This window comes from Balaenoptera borealis, assembly GCF_965194805.1.
Source record: "Balaenoptera borealis genome assembly, chromosome: 8".
Classification (NCBI taxonomy): Eukaryota; Metazoa; Chordata; class Mammalia; order Artiodactyla; family Balaenopteridae; genus Balaenoptera; species Balaenoptera borealis.
The window spans coordinates 33,951,402-33,960,107 of NC_138865.1; positions in this window are offsets into that span (position 1 = coordinate 33,951,402).

Here is an 8,706-nt window from a genome sequence, read left to right on the forward strand (position 1 = left end):
CCAGTAGCATATGCCTGATGTCACAGATTAGTAGGTTTGGGATCAGAGGTGCCTCAAATTTCCAGGAGAGACCAGGGACACCGTTTGCATTATACCACCCTTACTGCCTGTGCAATGAAGGTCTTTGCTTTCTTAGATTATACTTGGAAATGAATTTTCACATTATGGGGGCTATATCATCTGTGCCCTCTCCATCTGAAAGTATGCTTATTTCATCCATGGTAAAGATTTATTCTAAGCCTGAAAAGTTACCTCTGGGTCGTTCCATAAAAAGGCTTACTGATTTGAGTCACTATTTGAAATTAATGTAAGGTCTTACTACTCAATGGCCAGATCATGGATCCTTTAAATTTGCTGTATTTAAAAGATAACTTTTTTGAGAGCTCTCATCATAAACAGCTGTCATATTGGTACTTATGGCAGGACCAAATTGAAAGGAAAAATAGTGTATAACAGCTAGCCTTAGGGAATCGTTATTAAGATGAAAGAACAGAAATTAGACTTAAAATAAAGATCCAACATGAATTCCCCTTTTTAAGAAAAAAAAAAATTGCCCCATCTCCTCAGCAATTCCTTAGGCCTTCCTACAAATAATTAGGAAAAGATCAGTTGGAAGCCAATATTCAAGAGCTAATAGAAACAATTATCTTTGTCTTCCAAATCTCTACAAAACCAGAAATGCAACTTAGGAACAAGTCAAGGCCCATTTATCTTCACCAACCCTGAAACCTATTCCTCTCAAATTCTTGTAGATATTATAAAAGTTGAGGATAATTGTAGCAAAATTGTCCTGTACTTAAGAAGAAAAAGTTTTTAAAATAATAATTACCCTAAGACTTATGATAATAGAAAAATGCACTCCAAAACTCATAGGAAAAAATTTACATTTTTTTCTCTGTCCCTTAAATTTATAAATCTTATCATGTCTTTGAAATGTAAACACAGCCACATTGCCTGAGACAGCCCAGATTAACTCAATTGTTAGAACCTGAAACTAAAATTTAAAAGAAGGAAAGAGGTTTTTTTAAAACAAAAACCACTAAAAAAAAACCTCTCTTGCCCAAACTCTAAATCAGTCTCCTTAAAATTGTTTATCAAGCGCAAGTACACTTAAAGGGCAAGAAGACTTAAAAGTCTTCTCCATAAATAATAAAAGACTGTAGCTATCTGAGTGAGTAAATTTATTTTATTCCAACAAGCAATATAAAAACTCTCAAAAATATAACAAAAACTAATACAAATGTTTTTCAAATTCACATGATCTAGGATAATTTTTGGTAAGTAAAATCTAGCTCAGGTTTAATGGTTTAATTAATACAGACATATCTTAAGAGTTATCAGCATTAAGTATAATAGCTTTATTCTATGTAGTTTTACTAAAAGTCAAATAAGCTCATGTTATCTCTATTACAAAATTTCTCAGAAAAAAGTAATAATAATAATAATTTAAGATGATGGCTAACACTACTTTAACATCTTATGAAATTGTCATGAGTAATCTGAGTGATTGTTAAGAGCAAATTAATTAAACAGACATAAGATAAGAATTCTTTTAGGTAAACTTTTTTTAGCAATAATTGTTTTTGCTATGTCAACTTAAATAGTTTTCTAAATGTCTTTGATAAATTCTACCCTTAGAGTTTTGCTAAGTTAAATTAAATGAATTGAATGTCTAGATCATTTCCAACTAAGACAAAATACTGAAATATTAATTGCTGAACGAGTCTAAGTTTACCTACTTTTGACCTCTTATTACACACTAAATATCTTTGGTTCTATTAGTAAACATGTCTTGTGCATCATTAAAAGCTTGTACTATGAAGTAGAATATGTTTCTAGAAATTATGAAATGTATTTATAAGTTTGCCAAGCCACAAAATACTTATACAGTTAATAATTTTTAACTTTATCTTTACAAAAAAATTAAAAGTTTCAAAGGATTAAGAATTCTAAATAATACATGTGGTTAAAGCTACTAGGAATTATAAGGAAATTAGAATGTGTTTTGGGGTAAGAAAAAGTGTAAGGTATGGAGATGTTTTTGTTAAAGTAAAAACTTTGTTAAGTGATTTTTGTCCTAAAGCTGGTAACTTCTAAATGGGAAAGAGAACAAGGGACAAACCGAAATGGACATAGAAAGTTGTAAGAGGTTTGTTAAAAAGGAATCTTTAGAAAGGAATTTTATGTGTAGTCAGGTCTGACTAAGATTGGAATGAATTTAATAAAGTGATTGAGTTTTAATATCCAAAGTAAGCTGGTAGAATATTAAAAGTTTTTTCTCTCTTTTTGCAAAATTTTCTTAATTATTGGTCTGCTCTTAATGAGAAATTGTAAACAAAGTTTTTTTTACATTTAATATAATCTGTCTAGCAAAACAAATATTGTACATTTTGTCGTTATGAGTCTTTGATTATTTTGAAGAAAAACTGAGTGCTTTCAATATTAAAAGAGCTAAGTCTTTGTACAACTATTTAACTATCTGTATTTACATGTGAATCTTTGTCACTTTGATTAAATTGATAACTAAATATTAATTAACAGTGACATATGATCATATTTGACAAACTGTTTTAAAATATTTTTATTTTTGAAAAAGTAGATTTTCCCCCAAATCAAATTCTAAATGAAGTCTTATTGACCTGGAAATCATGTTCAGTTTTTCCAGAGGCCCCCTGGAACACCTTAAAAGATTTGTTTTATCTTATTACAAAAGAGAGCTATGAAACTAATTAGGCTTATTTGGTATGTTAATTACATGGGAAGCATTGCTAAATAAATGATCATAAACTCTAGGTTATATCGTAAAGGTGAATGTTATTAATATAAATGTTCTAGAAAGTATATGAAATTCCTAAAATTTGGATATGTCCTAGTATAATGTTATCAGTCATAATTCTAGTTATTATCTTAAATGTTTTGTGTCACAGAGATAAATTTTCTTGTCAATTCCATTAGAATGAATCAAATTTTTAGTAATGGATATTTGTCTTTTATTACTTAGACAGTGGTTTTACTCAGATGCTTTTACAAAAGCTTCCTAAAAATTTGTTTCATCTTCAGAGAAATTCATGGAAAAGGATCTAACAAGTATTCTAGAACACAAGTTTCTGATGAATTTCAAATCATACCACTGAACTGAGTAAGAATTTACAAAACCCTAATGGAGAAATTGATGGTTTCATAAAATTTCTAACAAAAGATCAAACAAAACAAGAATTAATTACATGGGACTAAGTAAACTGGAGAAGATGGTTATAATATTTTATGATTTTAAAAATAAATGTATTTATTTTATTTATTTTTGGCTGCATTGGGTCTTTCTTGCTGTGTGTGGGCTTTCTCTAGTTGCAGCAAATGGTGGCTACTCTTCGTTGCAGTGTGTGGGCTTCTCATTGCGGTGGCTTCTCTTGTTATGGAGCACGGGCTTCAGTAGTTGTGGCTCATGGGCTCTAGAGAGCAGGCTCAGTAGTTGTGGTGCATGGGCTTAGTTGCTCCGTGGCATGTGGGATCTTCCTGGACCAGGGCTCAAACCCATGTGCCCTGCACTGGCAGGCAGATTCTTAACCACTGTGCCACCAGGGAAGCCCCATTTTATGATTTTAAAATTTGAAACATTGCTTTTTTTTTTTTTAAAGTTTTGTTTCTCCAAATTTAGGGAAATTTGTTTTTCTCTCTTAAGCTTAGAGCAATTTGGTAAATTATACCCTTGTAAGCAAAATTGAATCATTTGTCTTTTTCTCCCTACCTGATTCCTCCAGAATTCAGAAGCTTTCAGTGAACATTCTTATTTTCTTGGCAATATAGTTATTTGCATAAGTTCAATAAGAATCTGTTCTCCTTATAATAGCACATAATTGCAAACATTGATTATATTACCAAAGTTTTGCCTAGAATGTCATATTTGAGAGAGACATACATAAACTCAAATTTGACCAAACAGCTTTAAGAAACTAAGGTTGACTTCATGGAGCCAATAAAGCCCCTTGGGAAAATAGTGTGGTACCTTGCTTACAGAGTTCCCAGCAGCCTTACGAGCTGAGTAAGGAAGGCCACTTCCTGACAAATGCAAGAACCTCGGAATATTTGGGGGACATTGAGGAGAGGAATTCACCCAAATCTATAGATGTCAAATGATTGGCTTGGCTTCTTAGCCTCAAGGGACTATTAAAAGTTTAATCTGGAGATTCCTTATAAAAAGTTCCAGCAAAGCAGATTTAAAAGAGCCTATATGGGAGATTTCCCTCTAACCCAGGAGATATTCTGCAGAGATAGTGGTTGACCAGAGGTAAAGCCTGAAGTCCATGAATTTCCATCAAAATTGAATTTTAAGAAGCCAGAACTCCTCACAGTGACATTCAGGAGAGAAGGTAGAGACAAAGATGGCAGAGTAGAAGGACTTGAGCTCACCTCCTCTCATGAAACTACCCGAATCACAACTAACTGCTGAACAACCATCAACAAAAAAGACTTGAACATACAAAAAAGATATTCTACATCCAAAGGCAAAGAAGAAGCTACAACAAGATGGTAAGAGGGGTGCTTTCATGATATAATCAAATCTCATACCTGCTGGGTGGGCAACCCAGAAAGTGGAAAATAATAATCATATCACAGAGGTTCTCCCACAGGAGTGAGAGTTCTGAGACCCACGTGAGGTTCCTCAGCCTGGGGACATGGCAATGGGAGGAGGAGATCCCAGAGCATTTGGTCTTGAAGGCCAGTGGGACTTGAGGGCAGGAGCTCCACAGAATTGGGGGAAACAGAGACTCCACTTTTGGAGGGTGCACACAAGTTTTCATGTGTACTGGGACCCAGGGCAAAGCAGTAACTCCATAAGAGCCTGGGCCAGACCTACCTGAGGGTCTTGGAGGGTCTCCTGGGGAGGAAGAAGTTGGCTGTGGCTCACTGTGGGGGCAAGGACACTGGTGGCAGAGGACCCAGGGAATATTTTTTGGTGTGAGCTCTCCTGGAGGTCACCATTTGGGCACTGAGACCTGGCACCACCCAATAGCCTGCAGGCTCCAGTTCTGGGATGCCTCAGGGCAAACAACCAACAGGGTGGGGATACAGCCCTTCCCATGAGCAGACAGGCTGCCTAAAGTTATTCTGATCCCACAGCCACCTCTAAACACACCACTTGACACAGCCCTGCCCACCAGAGGGAGAAGACCCAGCTCCACCCACCAGTGGGCAGACACCAGTCCCTACCACCAGGAAGACTGCACAAGCTCCTGGACCAACCTCACTCATCAGGGGGCAGGCACCAGAAGTGAGAGGAGCCATGATCCTGCAGCCTGAGGAAAGGAGGCTACAAACACAGAAGGCAGAGAAATGTGTTCCAGATGAAGGAACATCATCAAACTCCAGAAGAACAACTAAGTGAAGTGGAGACAGGCAATCTTCCTGATAAAGAATTCATAGAAATGATAGTAAAGATGATACAAGTAACTGGAAAAAGAATGGAGGCACAGACCAAGAACAAAGATGAAATTTTTAACAAAGAGCTAGAAGTTCTAAAAAACAAAGAGAGATAAACAATAACTGAAATGAAAAATACTCTAGAAGTAATCAATAGCAGAATAAATGAGGCAGAAGAATAAATAAGTGAGCTGGAAGACAGATTGGTGAAAATCACTGCTTTGGAACAGAATAAAGAAAAAAAATGAAAACAAATGAGGACAGTCTGAGAGACCTCTGGGACAACATTAAATGTGCCAAAATTCACATTATAGGGGTGCCAGAAGGAGAAGAGAGAGACAGAGGGGCTGAAAAAATATTTGAAGAGATAATAGCCAAAAACTTCCCTAACATGGAAAAGGAACAGTCACTCAAGTCCAGGAAGCACAGAGAGTCAAATACAGGACAAACCCAAGGAGGAACATGCCAACACACATTAATCAAATTGACAAAAATCAAAGACAAAGAAAACATTAACGCAACAACAGAAAAACAACAAATAACATACAAGGAAACCCCAGTAAGGTTATCAGCTGATTTTTTCAGCAGAAACTCTGCAGGCCAGAAGGGCCCAATATATTTACAGTGATGAAAGGCAAAAACCTACAACCAAGAATACTCTACCCAGCAAGGCTCTTATTCAGACCTGACAGAGAAATCAAAAGCTTTATAGACAAACAAAAGCTAAGAGAATTCAACACCATCAAACCAGCTTTACAACAAATGCTAAAGGAACTTCTCTAGATGGAAAAGAAAATGCCACAACTAGAAAAAAAGAAAATTATGAATGGGAAAGCTCACCATTAAAAGCAAACATACAGTAAAGGTAGGAAATTATCCACTCACAAATATGATATCAAAACAAGCAATCATGAGAAGAGGAGAGTACAAATGCAGGATATTGGAAATGCATTTGAAATTAAGAGACCAGCAACTTAAAACAACATTTTGTATATATATATACACTGCTATATCAAAACCTCATGGGAAATGCAAACCAGAAAACTACAATAGATACACACACAAAAAAGAAAAAGCAACCCAAATGCAACACTAAAGATGGTCATCAAACCACAAGGGAAGAGAATAAAAGAGGAAGGGAAGAAAAAAGAGCTACAAAAACAAACCCAAAACAATTAACAAAATGACAATAGGAACATACATATTGATAATTACATTAAAAGTAAATAGACTAAATGCTCCAACCAAAAGACATAGACTGGCTGAATAGATACAAAAGCAAGAACCATATATATGCTGCCTACTAGAGATTCACTTTAGATCTAGACACCCACACAGACTGAAAGTGAGGGGGTAAAAAAAGGTATTCCATACAAATGGCAATCAAAGGAAAGCTGGAGTAGCAATAGTCATATCAGACAAAATAGACTCTAAAATAAAGACTATAACAAGGACCAAGAAGGACACTGCATAATGGTCAAGGAATCAATCCATGAAGAAGATATAACAATTGTAAATATATATTCACCCAACATAGGAATGCCTCAATATATAAGGCAAATGCTAATAGCCATAAAAGGAGAAATTGACAGTAACACAATAGTATTGGGGGACATTAACACCCCACTTTCATCAATGGACAGATCATCCAGACTGAAAATCAATATGAAAACACAGGCCTTGAATGACACATTAGACCAGAAGAACTTAATTGATATTTATAGAGCATTCCATCTGAAAGCAGCAGAATACACATTCTTCTCAAGTGCACATGAAACATTCTCCAGGATAGATCACATGTTGGGCCACAAAGTGAGCCTTGGTAAATTTAAGAAAATTGAAATCATATGAAGCACCTGTTCCAAACACAATGCTATGAGATTAGAAATCAACTACAAGAAAAAAAAACTGTAAAAAACACAAATACATGAAGGCTAAACAATATGCTATAAGCAACCAAGTATAAATGAAGAAATCAAAGCAAAAATTAAAAAATACCTACAAATGAAAACAAAAACATGAAGATCCAAAACCTATGGGATGCAGCAAAAGCATTTCTAAGAGGGAAGTATATAGTGATAAAATCTTACCTCAGGAAACAAGAAAAATCTCAAATAAACAACCTAACCTTATACCTAAAGCAACTAGAGAAAGGAGAACAAACAAAACCCAAATTTAGTAGAAAGAAAGAAATCATATAGATCAGAGCAGAAATAAATGAGAGACAAAGAAAACAGTAGGAAAGATCAATGAATCTAGAAGCTGGTTCTTTGAAAAGATAAACAAAATTGATAAACCATTAGCCAGCATCATCAAGAAAAAAATGGGAAGAGCTCAAATCAATAAAATTAGAAATAAAAAAAAAGTTACAATGGACACCACAGAAATACAAAAGCTCATAAGAGACTACTACAAGAAACTATATGCCTGTAAAATGCACAACCTAGAAGAAATGGACGAATCCTTAGAAAGGTACAACCTTCGAAGACTGAACCAGGAAGAAATAGAAAATATAAACAGACCAATCACAAGTCCTGAAATTGAAACTGTGATTAAGAAACTCCCAACAGGGCATCCCTGGTGGTGCAGTTGTTAAGAAACCACCTGCCAAGGCAGGGAACACGGGTTTGAGCCCTGGTCCAGGAAGATCCCACATGTCAGAGAGCAACTAAGCCCGTGGATAACAACTACTAAGCCTGCTCTCTAGAGCCCACGAGCCACAGCTGCTGAGTCCGTATGCCACAACTACTGAAGCTCGCATGCCTAGCTCCCCCATGTTCTGCAACAAGAGAAGCCACCGCAATGAGAAGCCCATGCACCACAATGAAGAGTAGCCCCCGCATGCTGCAACTAAAAAAAGAAAGCCTGCATGCAGCAACAAACACCCAATGCAGCCAAAAATAAAATAAATAAATAAATTTATTTAAAAATAAACAAAATCCCAACAAAAGTCCAAGATCAGATGGCTTCACAGGTGAATTCTATCAAGCATTTAGAGAATACTAAACACCTGTTCTTCTGAAACTATTCCATAAAATTTCAGAAGAAGGAACACTCCCAAACTCATCCTATGAGGTCATAATCACCCTGATACCAAAACCAAACAAAGGTACTACAAAAAAAGAAAAAATAAGTCAATATCACTGATGAACATAGACTCAAAAATCCTTTACAAAATACTAGCAAAGTGAATCCAACAACACATTAAAAGGATCAGACACCATGATCAAGTGGGATTTATCCCAGGGATGCAAGGATTTTTCAATATCCACATATCAATCAGTGTGA